The sequence below is a fragment of the Callospermophilus lateralis genome, chromosome 6, assembly GCF_048772815.1.
Source record: "Callospermophilus lateralis isolate mCalLat2 chromosome 6, mCalLat2.hap1, whole genome shotgun sequence".
Lineage (NCBI taxonomy): Eukaryota > Metazoa > Chordata > Mammalia > Rodentia > Sciuridae > Callospermophilus > Callospermophilus lateralis.
Genome location: NC_135310.1, coordinates 12,951,030 through 12,965,441, shown reverse-complemented (window position 1 = coordinate 12,965,441; position 14,412 = coordinate 12,951,030). Strand labels below are relative to the sequence as shown.

The 14,412-nt window shown below is 35.8% G+C and overlaps 1 protein-coding gene across 9 annotated transcripts in view; it reads left to right on the top strand.

Moving 5' to 3' along the window:
* Scaf8 (SR-related CTD associated factor 8) overlaps positions 1–14,412 on the top strand; it is a 212,126-nt gene that overhangs the window by 17,310 nt on the left and 180,404 nt on the right. The window lies entirely within an intron of this gene.

Genomic DNA, 14,412 nt, shown 5'->3' with positions numbered 1-14,412 from the left:
AAGATTTATTGATGAGTGTGTTATAAATGTAAATGTTGTGGAAGTCAGGAATGCTCTCTTTCCAGTCAGCTCCACTTCCATTTTCTTCATTAAATCTTATTTCTGCTTTTTCCAGTTGGATATATATTTTATTTATAGCCCATACCTCTTCCATTACCATTATTTTGGCACTAAATTATGTCATGTGATCCTATTTTCATAAGGCAAAGTCAGAGGTTCTCCTGGATCCCTCAAATTTTAATTACAACTTTAGTATATTACTCCTATAGTAGTGTGAGGAGAGAATAATGAAAGATATTCTGTCACTAATAGTTAAGTTTAATATATATATTTCACATGTCTGAAAAATTACCTGTGAATACATTTTAGAGACCTTTGGAATCATTGTGAATTGTCAAAACTGATATGGTAAATTAGAAAACTGAGAATCTACTACAATCTTACTATGTGTATGATTTTTCCTTTTTCACCTTGGTAGATAGTTAGATAGTTGAGGGGAGCCTGGTCTTCATGTTATTTTTTAAGTCCTATAAGGCTAAATATTATGCCTCTCTTCAGTAGCTGAACACTGGCTCAATTTGACAATTTGACATAAATCACCATTTAGCTTTTTATTTATTTTTTACATATATGACAATAGTGGAATGTATTACACTCATGACCATTTAGCTTTTTGTATTCCTCAATTCTTTTCATTGACTTTTACCTTGAGAAAAATTTATTAATGATTAAATGTAAAACTTTATTAATGATTTTATTATGAAACATCACAAACGATATTGGGAATTATTTCAGAGTGATACATTCTGTTGCATTGAAATATGTTCTTTATATCCATATATCCATGATTGTTGGCCTGGGATTATAAACACAGGATTCCAAAACCTACTAAGAGTAAAATTCTGCCGGCGGGGTGGGGGGTAATATCAGTGTAAATTTATACCATCATTGTGGTATTAACATTATACATCTATCTTTGATTAAACTTAATCTGCATTCAGGCACATTTAGTTGTGAGGATGTTGGGTGAATTTGTTTTGTAGCTTGTGTTTGCTCAATTGCCTTTAAATTCCTTGTGTACCTAGTATGTAACTGTTTTAGCCATTGTGGAGAATATGAAAAAATTGTTTTATTGGGTACTAGTTATTGAGGATTAATAAAACATAAAGTCAGAGTTTTCCGAAGTGGATAGATAGAGGGAGGGAGAAATTGTGTACCTTATGTGTACATGTGCACTCGTGTACAAATACCCTTGGGGGAAGAATATGATTTTGAATGTGAAAACTGTTCCTTTTTATCCTTATGTGATAACAGGAAGAAAACCCTCAGTTTGGTACCACTGTGTCTTTTGCATTGCTACATATTACACTGTAGATTTGCTTCTGGCAAGCAGTGTTATCTAGAGAAAATTTAATAATGTTTTCTTTCATTTGTAATTACTTTTAATATTATGATAGTTCTGAGCTAGAGCAGTGTTTTTCAAAGACACATTTCTTTTTTTTTAATATTTATTTTTTTTTTAGTTGTAGGTGGACAATCTTGATTTCATTTTTATGTGGTGCTGAGGATCGAACCCAGTGCCTCGTGTGCTCGACCAGCGCTCCACCACTGAGCCGCAACCCCAGCCCCCACATTTCTTTTTTTAACCTCAACCCATAAGAAGAAGTAGAGCTTTTGTCATGATCCAGGGGTTACATATGTATATTTAACAGGAAGAAAAATGTCAGCCAGGATTTATCAGTGCATGTCATTATTTTGTTTTGTTCTATTCTTTTTTATTTTAACTAGGTGAGAATTATCTGGATAAAGTTCTCTTATAGTGTGTTAGCTAAATTATGATTTGAATAGCATCTAGTTGGAAAGAATGCTATGAAGTAGAAAAACAAATGTGTGCTATAACATTTTTTTCCTGCTCTTGTTTTTGCATTCTTATGTTTATAAAGTTGTAATTATTGCAAATATTTTATATTTCTCATTTTTTAATATTTATATTTTAGTTGTAGTTAGACACAATATTTTTATTTCATTTATTTACTTTTATGTGGTGCTGAGGATTGAACCCAGGGCCTCACACATGCTAGGTGAGTGCTCTATTTCTGAGCCACAACCCCAGCTCTATATTTGTCATTTAACACATCAGATATTTTTGTTAGTTTTGCATTAATAATGTGTGTATTGGGCTAACTTACTATATCTTACTATACCTTACTAAATCTAAATCTTCTTGAATGTTTAGGTTTTTTATTTTGCTTTTTTAACTATCATTTGTTTTGCAGCTTGTGTTTGCTCTATTGCCTTTAGATCCCTTGTGTACCTAGTATGTAACTGTTTTAGCCATTGTGGAGAATATGAAAAAATTGTTTTATTGGGTACTAGTTATTGGGGATTAATAATGTGAAAATAACCAATTATGGTTTTTGTTTTTTATTTTTCATCTTTAAGTATGTAAAGTCATTAGTAAAAAAATTATGACTCTTTGTCTCTATATTACCTCCTTTCAGATATTTTTCCGTTTTAAAACGTCCATCTTTTTTTTTTTCCTTTTTCATTCTGGAGTTTTAAGTCTGAGAATTACAGTGTAGGTGTCCTTTTGGGATTGGCATTTGTTGATTATCTTTTCCCCAATGTAGTAAACAAATTTTCCTGCGGTGTGTATATGTGCCTGTTGGTGTTTTGATATGTTAAGTAAGTTTCACTTCACTGGCATACTGGACATTTTCAATATTATGTTGTTAAGACTTCATTTAAATCCTCTGGAGAATGTTAAATAATTTTTTTTTTAATTAGGTAATGGACTTGGACAAGTTCAGATGAAAGTTCTGTCTTGCCTTTTTGTGGTGGTTCCAGTGTCAGTTCAGTTTTGAAAATATTTATTTTATTCTTTAGGTGTGGTCACATATTGCACGCAAGAGTTGGTCTAGTTAATTGTGTAGAGGTTGACATGGATTTTTGTTCTCAGAGCCTTTACTCTGCTTCTTTGGATTTGTTTCACTAAGGATGATGAGCCCAGGACTGGAGTTAGTTCACACACAGAATTATGGGATATTCTTTTCTTGTTCTCTTGCACATCCTCATGTTCTCCAGATCACAGGCCCGCTACCCCCACTCCCTACCCTGGACCCCCAGCCAGAATGTCAAGTTGCTTTTCAGGTTTAGTCTTCAGAATGAGAGAAAATTGAGACCTCCCCACTCCCATTCTTTGGTTGGTAGGGCTCCTTTTCCTTGTTCCTTTGACCAGAGATAGGTGTTCTGTTTGGGTTTTAGATGCTGGAGTGCCAACAAATTGTTGGTTAGGCTAGGAGAGAAAAGGGAGAAGGGGGAAAGAAGAAAAAAAAGATTGTCTCCTTGTCTTCTCCCTTCCTTGACAGCATAGAGGGGTCTTTTTACATGTCTGTTTGATTAAACATAGGGTGTTTCTCCTGGTGTTTTTGCTTCTGGTATTGGCTGTACCATTCTGTAAATCTGCCAGCCCTGGGATCAAAGCCGGAAGATCATGGAAGAATACCAAATACTATGAAATTATCTCCTCCCCAACACAGCCTTCTCCTGCTTTTCCTGGTCAATATTCAGGTTTGACATAAGTCTTTGTTTTGCCTGCTGGTGTACTTTTGTAGAGTTCTCAGTTGCTTTTGTATTCAGTCTGAGGTTTTCATGTGTTGGCAGGGAAAGGGGTGCATTAGTTGGTTTACTCCATGTTAGTCTGCACTATAAAGCCTTTAATTTTACAGTACTCTTTTTGGAGGGGAAATACTGGGGATTGAACTCAGGGGCACTTGACCACTGAGCCACATCCCTGGCCCTATTTTGTATTTTATTTAAAGATAGGATCTCACTGAGTTGCTTAGCACCTTGCTTTTTTTTTTTTTTTATTTAAACTTTGTTTTATTTATTTAAATTTTTTTAAAGTTGTAGTTGGACACAATCCCTTTATTTTATTTATTTATTTTTATGTGGTTATGTGGTGCTGAGGATTGAACCCAGCCCCGCACACATGCTAGGTGAGCATTCTACCGCTGAGCCACAACCCCAGCCCCAGCGCCTTGCTTTTGCTGAGGCTGGCTTTGAACTTGCCATCCTCTTGCCTCAGCCTCCTGAGCTGCTGGGATTACAGGCATGCACCACTGCGCCCAGCTGAAACATTTTTTAACCAAATAAATCTATTACAAAATTTTGGAAAAAAGGTTTTGAGAGGAGTTTTTATTTTAAGAGACTAAAGAAAAGTCAAATTGTTTTAGAACACACTTTTCTAAATGTAGAATTTGTTGATATTAATTTTAAAGCTGTTCTCTGGTCATATTTTTTAAAAAAATATTTTTTAAATAGTTGTAGATGAACACAATACCTTTATTTTATTTTATTTTTTTATGCAGTGCTGAGGATCGAACCCAGTGCCTCACATGTGCTAGGCAAGCAGGCAAGCACTCTACCACTGAGCCACAACCCTAGTCCCCCTCTCTGGTCATATTTTGTTATGTCAAATGCTTCTGATTTAGTGTTACTTCGTTATCTAATTGTAATTCAAGTTAAAATTATGTGGGGCCTGGGTGGCCCACACAACCCAGGGACTCTGGAGGCTGAGATAGGAGGATCTGGAGTTCAGTGCCAACCTCAGTAACAGGCACTAAGCAACTCAGACTCTGTCTTTAAGTAAATATGTAAAGTAGGGCTAGGGATGTGGCTCATTGGTTAAGCACCCCTGATTTCAACCCCCAGTACCCCCCACCAATGTAAATTAGTATGGGAGATCATGCTACATGGGAAAGAACCTATATTTTAGTCAGAAATTTTGTATATAGAGGATATTTCAGTTTTGACTTGAAGTAAAGTTTGATTAAGATGTTCAGATATTAAAGTTGGTGAATAACATGCTCTTTAAAATGACTCCATAGTTGAGATAAATCTTAGTGTTTTTATTTTACTCCTATATTCAAAATATTGATTTTCCATTTTCACTTTTAAAATTCCTTAGGGAAGAGCATAGTTTTCAAAATTTAATTTCTACTTTGAAGTGGTAATAAAAATAATTTTAACAAAAATGATTAAGAAGACTTAATGCACACAATTTAGAAAATGAAGAAAAATCACTCAAGACTATTTTTGGGGGTTTTAGGGATGGGTATTGAACCCAGGGTGCTGGGTTCAATACCTACATTCCCAGCCTCACCCCTTTTATTTTGAGATGGGGGGTATTGGTTGCTGAGACTGTCATCAAACTTAAGACTTTTCTCATGCTTCCACTTCCTAAGTTGCTGGTATTATAGGCATGAATCTCAGTGCCCTGCTCAAAACTGTGTTTTATTATATTAGTTTTCTATTGCTGTGTAATAGGTTGTCAGAAATTTAGTGTTTGACTAAAAACAGCATATATTTAGTTAATAATTTTGATGGGTTATGATCCAGGCACTGTTAACTCTGTTTCTAGTGGCCTCCCTCTGGTCTTGTAGCCATGGGGACCTCTCTTACACATGGCAGTGTATTTCTTTAAAACCAGCAAGAAATTCTGTCTCTGCTGCTGCTGCAGAGACTTATATAACAGTTACCAGAGAATGACTATCTCATCAAATTCACAAGACTTACTCACATTCAAGGGTGCAGGATTATTTGGAGAGGGGGTTTATACAGGGCCTGTGCCACCAAGCAAGGAGAAATCTCAGGGTGCTGTTTTGTATCATAAATACAATGCTTTGGCATTTTCATTACTAACATTTATAAATAGTTCTGATTTTGAAAATAGTTCTGATTATTTAAAAATGCATTTTGTTTATAGTTTACTATCTTTAGTGTAGAACATGAAAACTTTAATAAAACCATGGGAATGCCAGTAGTTCCTATTTAAATAAAATAAATGTAAAATTGACAGAATTCACTAAATAGGAAAACTACATTGTCATGTTCCTATTGTCCTTCATTCCAGTGACACAGTTGGGAGTTGGGATGTGAGAATGAATAGTTATTTCAGTTTCTACCTCAGTGATTTGGAACTAGGAATAGTAATCCTTATGAATGAGAAGGTTCTCTTTTAAATGCATCAAAAAGATGTGTATGTTTTTCCCTGGCTTTCTCCTCCAACCTCTAATTTATTAATCATGACAGTTATATGCTCTTAATTGGATCAAAAATGTTCATATATGAACATTATTTGTAAAGGGTCTTAAATAATTAAAATAATTAAAATTTATTTTCTTACAGATCTTTATGCTAGGTAGTTCAAGATTTAGGTGCTGACCATTAGGTTCATGGAAAGACTCTTGCTGGCTTTCAGATAGCTGCCCTCACACTGAAGTATGGGTTAGGGAGAGAACATACAAGACAGTGTATGTCTGAGTGAGAGCTCCTTGGTGTCTCTTATAAGGAAACCAATCCTATTGGACCAGGATTGTCTACAGTCATGTCCTTATTTAGCCTCAATTGCTTTCAAAGAAGCCCTGTTTCCAAATACAATATCTTTGGGGTTTGGGGTTTCAACATAAGAACTGCAGGTAGGAGAGAGCTGAAGAGATTTAAAAAATATTTGTTTTTTTAGTTTAGTTGGACACAATACCTTTATTTTATTTATTTATTTTCATGTGGTGCTGAGGACTGAACCCAGGGCCTCACATGCACTCTATTGCTAAGCCACAATCCCCGCCCAAGCTGAAGAGATTTTATTGGAAGCTCTTCCTTGTCCTTGATCCCTCCTGTTTTAGTTCTTAATGCTTGAGTTCTTTGGGTGATTACCCTCTTATCAGTAAATAATATTTTTATGCCACTATTTCTTAAAATTTAGCCATTTTTTATTGAGCTGTTGGAATAGTAAGTATAGAGCATTAATTTGTTTGTGCTGCTACTGCCCTCTTTAATACCTTGAGTTTTGAGAGGTGAGACTCCGGAATTCTACAGGACAAATTATTTCACTCCTTGGCTGTATCTTCTTTTGTGTGTGCTGTGACTTGTGGTTTCCCCATTTTATCAGTTATCAACTCTTTTATCACATTTCCATTTTTAGAAGTTTGTAATGTCTTTGTCTGCTGATTCTTCTCAAAACATATGAGGGAGGCAACTTATGAAGAAGAGAATTTTTTAGTTTGCAGTTTTGGAGGTTCAAGGGTATGTGTTTGCATGGGCTTCGTTCTGGTGAGAGACCTGTTAACTGCTTTAGATTATGGTGGATGGCAGTGGCAGGACCATTTCCAGGAGCAAGTGATCATGAAGACAGAGAGCTGTGTGGGGCCAGGCTCAGGCTTGTATAACAGTCCTCTAATCCTCCTGGGAAAACTACCAGAGTATTGCAAGAGAAATACCTTATTCTCTTCTGAGAGTAGCTTCCCCGGTGTTCCAAGGACCTCCACATAGACTCTCCCCCTTAAAGCCCACCACCACACTAGCAGCCAGACTTTTAGTATGGGGACAAACCACATCCATATGATTACATTCACAAAACCTAAAATATTTGATAAACCATTACAGAAAATGTTTCTGACCCCTGGCCTAATTTATATTAAGTGGCATTTAAGGTCATTAGTAGAAATTTTGTGGTGGAGTAGCCAGAAGCAGCAGCTGAGCTAAATATTTTAGCTTAGGTAAAAGATTCCTCAAATCTTGGTTAAAGTCATTAGAAGCTGATTGGACTTAAAAGTTTACAGGTTAAAAATATGCATTTGCTCTGGTATCACAAGTGGTAACATAGAAATTTTAAAAGCCTTTTGTGAGATTAGGGTTGGGAATTTAGCTCAGTGGTAGAACACTTGTCTAGCAAGCGTGTACATTAAAAGTCCTCCTTAAATTTGTAACTTACTTTTTTTTTAGCAGCATAAAAAAAGTAAGTTACAAATTTAAGGAGGACTATTCAGTGTATACGAGGAGAACTGAATTAATTAGAGAGCTTTTATTTTGTACCTTTCTGTTGAAATGATGTGTTGGTGACCAAAGGAAGAAGGACAGCTTAGGTTATTCTGAGGTCAGATGAATGTAGTGAGTTTGTGTAAGTAAAGGCATTTGTAACTTTAGATTAGATAATATTAGCACATGGTATATAAGGGGAAGAAGCTTAAGTTTGGGAAGCAGAGTTCAATCTGGTGCACAGCAAGCACCAGGGGAATCTAGAAAAATTATGGTAGTTTTAACTGAGGAAGAACTTAATATAACAAACTGAACTGGGGTAAATAGCCACTTGAGGTTTTGGAAGACACACCAGCAGGGAAAACTATTTACCCCAGTTGGAGAGCCCAAGCCTAGAGAGCATGCAGCTGTGTTCTTCTGACCTAAGCATAGAAGTGGGAATCATAAGCAAAACAAAAGTATGGTCCCAGAATCAATTTTAATTCTTCTCCAGCATTTCCCCACTGTTAAAACCCTGATGTTTTTTGTGTCCTGGTTCAGATTTTGAGAAAACGGAGATAATTCTATTTCTGATTCTTTGTGGATTGTTTACATATTTGATGAGGGCTGGAGTGTGAATGGAACTTGGCAGTTTTAATAATAAGCATTGTTATACAGTGTAAATAAGTTACCTGTTGAATAATATTTATTAGTGAATGCTTGCTGTATTCAGTCATTGTATCATATCTTGTGGATCTAAAGGTAGTTTGTCTATTCATGTATGGTGAATTATTGTGGAAGTCTGTTAAAAGCCTCTAATTCGCTGGCAGCATTCCATCACTATGGATTTATCATTTCTTCCTTTTTTCTTTTTCTTCAGTGCTGGGAATGAACCCAGAGCCTTGGCATGCTACGCAAGCACTCTACCCTCTGAGCTATATTCCCAGCCCTTATGTTCATTGTTTTCTTTATCTAAAAATTTTTTTAGTTGTAGATGGACATAATACATACATACATATATATATATATAGTGCTGAGAATTGAACCTAGTGCCTCACATGTGCTTGGCAAGCACTCTACCACTGAGCTACAACCCCAGACTATTCTTGTCTTAAACTATTGAATGTTATAGTGACATTTACAAAATTCTCAGCAGATGTTCTTTGTTAGAAGTCCTAGAGGAATGAGTTTGATGCTTAGGATTTACTGACAGTAGTCTGTATAGAACATAGAAATTTGGAGAAAAAAACTAGAAGGGAAATTGGATGATGACAAGCTGTTTCTGAAATCATGCGATAGGTTCTCATTAGTTCAATAAATGCTAAAAATTTTGTGTTCTAAGTAATTGATTCAGAAGAACTTTGAAGTAGCCTAGTTAAGGTAAACACAGAAGTTTTATTTTTGTATACCATAAAACTAGTGAAATTAAGATGTCAGTATGTCACTGGGGGTGGTACAAGTAAGTCCAAGAGAAGGGTCCTCAACTCAGAACTACTGGGTCCTGCAAATGCTATAGAAAAGAAATTATAGATGTGTTAAATTCTTAGGCACAGAGATTTGTTTAGGACAAGAGAGAATGTGGACCATCTTGAGTGAGAGATGCTTTTAGGATTCTCAGATTCTTCTTTTAAAGAAAACTTGGTGAGGGGTGGGCATGGGAAGTATGTGGGGATATCAGTCTGATGATCACAAGACACTTTATGGTGGTCTGGCAGTTCATAGCTGTGGTCCTCTGACTTAAGTGTGGAAGTGGAAATCATCAGGCAAAACAAAAGTAAGGTCCCCAAATCAACTTTTATTCTTCTCCAGCGTTTTTCTTTGTTAAAACCCTGATGTGTTTTGTGTCCTGATTCAGATTTTGAGAAAATGGAGAGAATTTTATATCTATTCCTAATTCATGGTGGCTTATTGTACAATTGATGAGAGTTGGTTGATGAGCTATGTTGATGTCTTCTCCATTACCTGATCAATAGATTACCTTGGGAAAGTACCCTTTATTATAGATTTCTGGGAAAGTATCCTATATTCTAGGTTTTACATTTCCCCTTGCTCCATCTCTTCTAAAAAATACATGTGTTTGTGGGCTAGTTTACAGTACACAGGGCAATTTTCCTAAGTGTGAATTTCCAGCAGCTTTAAGATTGTGAGTAAAGATTTGTGGATTTCCCTGAAATTTGGGAGTGAACAGCCTTGAAAAGAGAACTGGCTTGGGGAGTAAAGGTAGGGGAAACTTTAGTATAAGACTTTCAAATTAAAGTTCTATTTTTCTTGTCTTTTGTTTCTCTTCTACCTATCTTTTATTTCTTCTGTCAAGTAGACATTTGGGATGTTTGTTCCTACTAGCAAAAAAAAAAAAAAAAAAAAAAAAAAAAGATAACAGCAATATCTCTAGAACACAAGGCAAGAAGGAAGGAACCTGTTATCCATCTTTTTTAAAAATATTTTTTAGTTGTAGATGTACACCTTTATTTATTAATTTTTCTGTGGTGCTAAGGATCAAATCCAGTACCTCATACCACTAAGCCACAATTGCAGCCCAAGTTGTTCATCTTTGATAAAAAGTAAATATACAAACTAAATAAATCACTGTCTTGTTACTGGATTCAAGGGGAACATACTTTGTTAATTCTTGAGTAAGGCACCTTTTGGGAAAAATTATTTAACAGATTGCTAGAAAGACCATGTCCTAGGGGAAATTTCTGTCAGCCTTCTTTAAAAGTTGAGGACTTAATATTAATCTCAGTAAAAGTGATTGGTGAAGAAATAGATGAAATGATCTGACAGTTTTCTGATGATCTGATTTAATAAATCGAATTGTTAGAGAATCTAAAAAAGTGGTTAGTTATGTATTAAGTCTTTGAAATGTATTGCTCAGTGTTTTTTTGAGTAATACTTTAAATGTTTACAGTATGGATTTTTAAAAGGAGGATCTTGGAAGAAAGTGCTTTCTTCAGATTGTTGGATGTCTGTACCCCTCCATCCTCCTGTCCTGGGGATTGAACCTAGGATTTCAAGTATAATAGGCAAGTGCTCTACCACTACTGAAAATGTTTTTGGAATCTAAATTGTATTTCGCCACCACACCCCTCAAAAAGCAAGCAAAGTCTTGGTCTGCTAGAATGTAGGCTAGTGCTTGATTGAAATTCAGGGCTTTCCTTTGTTACACAAAATGAAAGAAATAATGTGTTGTCAGCTATAAAACAATCTGATGCCTCTTCCTTGCCTAGTAATATAAATATAGAGTGTGCCTCCAAATGGTTGAGTGAATGATATTTGACTATGACTCATTTAAATGAAGAAGGCCTATCAAAGAAAAGGATTTTTTTAAAAAATTAGCTATTGATGGATCTTTATTTATTTGTATGTGGTGCTGAGAATCGTACCTAGTGCCTCACGCATATTAGGCGTTTTTATGAAACAGATATATATTGTTTTTGTTCAGGGGGTTATCAACTTTTCATAAGGTAACATAGTTAGAATCTAAATATGGGTTTTCCTGTTCAGACTTTTGCATTACTGAGTCTTGTATTTATTTGTCTATTTTAATTTATTCTTAACAAATAACTAGTCTTTGCCAGATATTGGATATATGAAAAAAATAGAATACCAAAAAAAAGACAGGGTTTGTGTTCTTAGATCTTATTTTCTAGAGAGAGAGGGCAGGAATGGATCTCAGATGGGTCCTCTAAGAAATTCTGGAAAATTGATCTTTACTTTACCTGGCTTGTTGTAAAGCCATAGAAAGCTTTGTTATTTTGCACCCAATGAATATACTGGCATATAGGTACATTTTCTAAAATAGGTAGAAATATAGTATATTAAAGTATAGTAAAAAGTATATATTAAAATTCCTTGTTTGATATAGGTATTTGGTTTAATGGGTAGTGTAAGATCTTAAGTATCTTAGCTTAAGAGTTCTTAGAAAGTATCTGACAGAATACAATCTTAGGCAATATCGTTAGCAGGTGGGTCCCTTTACAGGAAATTAAAGGGCGAAGGATAGTTTTACTTGTACTAGAATTGATTCTAATTTGCACAGTAAATGCTATATATTTACCCCTTGGTAAACTTAAATTGCTTTTAAGAAACTTAACACCCTTTGTTGATTGGTATCAGTTACCATCACCCTTGTGGCAGTCCTTTTTTAAAAATCCAAGTATTAATCATACAAGTAAATGTCAGATTACTGCAGTGAATGCTTCAAAAGTAAGTGGCAGGGCAGTGAGCCCATAAAGAGGAGAGTCTTGTCTTCATCTTATTGGAGAGGTAGGAGACCCTTTCCTCATTAGATAATGCTTTAAGAAATGTTCCAGTGCAAGGCCATCAGTAGAGCCAAAGCAATAACAGAGGTCCTTGGTCACTGGTTCTTTGCATTCATGCTGTAGAGATTTTCAGACAGGTTGCATATAGTTGCAGGCAGGAGTTTATTACTAGGGAAAGGAAAAGGAAAGAAGGAACACTCTTAAGGGAAAAAGGGAGAGAGTGGGTCCTCACAGAAAAGAGGCCCCTCCTGCCCTCCTGTTTTGTTGGGGGGTTCCAGGGAAGTTTTCAAAGAGTCCCACCAAGGTCGACCCCTTGACTTTTGAGTGGCAGCAGGATTGCATAAGACTTTGAAGTCCCACTGCACATGGTCTTACCCCTACCCCATGGAGGGGAGATTTACTGTTATAATGACATACTAAATATCTAAGGCAACTCTTGAGTCATCTTGGCCATACTTACTGATTTTGATTGGAACTTGGTTCTACAGATTTTATGATTGGGGGCTTTGCTTCTAATTATTCTGTCTGCCTGAGTCCTGTAATCTGGTCTGTGTAAAGGTTACACAGGTACCCCTTTCAGAGTAATGTGTGTTCTTATCATCAGGGAGGAGTCTTTCTTCTGCAGATAGAAGGTTGTTTGTTGAGAAATGTAGCATATCCTGTTGGCTTAAGCTACGCAGCACCAGAGTTTTCTCAAGTAAATTGTAAAAGAAAGCATGTGAGGGTCAGTACATAAGTTCATTCTATAGAATTTTCCCCTTAACCTTATGTTTTCATCACTTGTCTGTCTGCTACCTGTCTGAAAGATAACTACTGGGGAAGCCATGGTGACATGTGTCTAAATAGAGGGAACAAGCCTCTTGATTTGGGGCCCAGGGAACTCAACCTCCGAGGTGGGGGAGATCATTTGTTCCAGGAGCAGGGAAGGGCCAGTGAGCATGGTATAAACTGAGGCTGGAAATAGACACAGGAGTTGGACCAGGCAGGGCCTTATATATGCAGACTTTTTTTTTTTTTTTTTAAATCATGTATCTGAAGAGAAGTGATTGACCATATTAAGGGGTGTTGGAGTAGTTTTGAGTGTCAGTCATCTGATCAAGATAGTTTTTAAAAGAGTTGTAAATGTGGTGACAACACATCCATTTAGGTGTTGTCCAGGTGGGTGATGAAGGTAACTTGGACTGTTGTCATGGAGGTGGTGACCAGGGGAGGAAGAGGAGACAAATTATGGGGAAAACAACAGATTCCACATATAAAAGAGGTGAAAGTGAATAGAATTTGAAGTCTGTTCAAGTGTGTTTTGCAGTGTTTTAATGGTAAAGCCGTTTCCAGGTTTCTAAATTATTATGCCAATTATAGTTAAAAATGTTAGCATCACTGTGTACAATGAAAAAAAAATTTTTTTTGAGTGGAAATTAAACTCAGGGATGCTTTACCACTGAGCTACATCCCAGTCCTTTTTTAAATTTTGAGACAGGATCTCGCCTGCCTCAGCATCCAAGAGGCACTGGGGATTCTAGGCATGCTCCACTCCGCCAGATTCAAAGTTTTAATCAGTATTCATTTATTCATAGTTACTTGTTGCCTAATTTCTCTAACATGTCTTTAACTGCTTTCTTTCTAAGCACTATTTTTACCCTTTGCTTATGTAAGAAATTTCAAAATAAAGATTTTTTGGAGGGAGGATTCTTGTTAAACTTTAGATCCCCTGATTAAAAAGAAATGGTATACCATAAAATCAACCAATTTGAAGTGTACAAATCAATGGTTTTGCTATATTAAAGTTGTGCAAACATTACCACAATTAACTTTAAAATATTTCTTCACTTCCAAAGAAACTCTTATCATTAATTCATCATTTTTCTTATTTAACTTAGCAAAATGTTTCTAAGCTTCATACATTTTGTAGTATTTATCAGAGTTCCCTTTTTTAAAAAAAAAAATATTTTTAGTTGTCAAAGGACCTTTATTTTATTTATTTATATGTGGTGCTGAGAACTGAACCCAGTATCTCATATACATGCTAGACAAGTGCTCTTCCTCTGAACTACAACACATGCCCTCAATATTCCTTTTAGTAGATGGACACAGTACCTTTATTTTATTTTTATGTGGTGCTGGGGATCAAACCCAGTGCCTCACATGTGGTAGGCAAGCCACTCTACCAACTGAGCTACAGCCCCAGTCCCTCAGTTTTCCTTTTTATCGCTAAAATTTCATTGAACAGATAAAACATTTTGTTTATTCATCAGATGATGAATATTTGGGCTCTTTCTGCTTTTCAAATGGAATTTTAATGAATTTTATATATATGATTATCCATGTAGAAGTTTTTATGTTTGTTTTTAGCTCT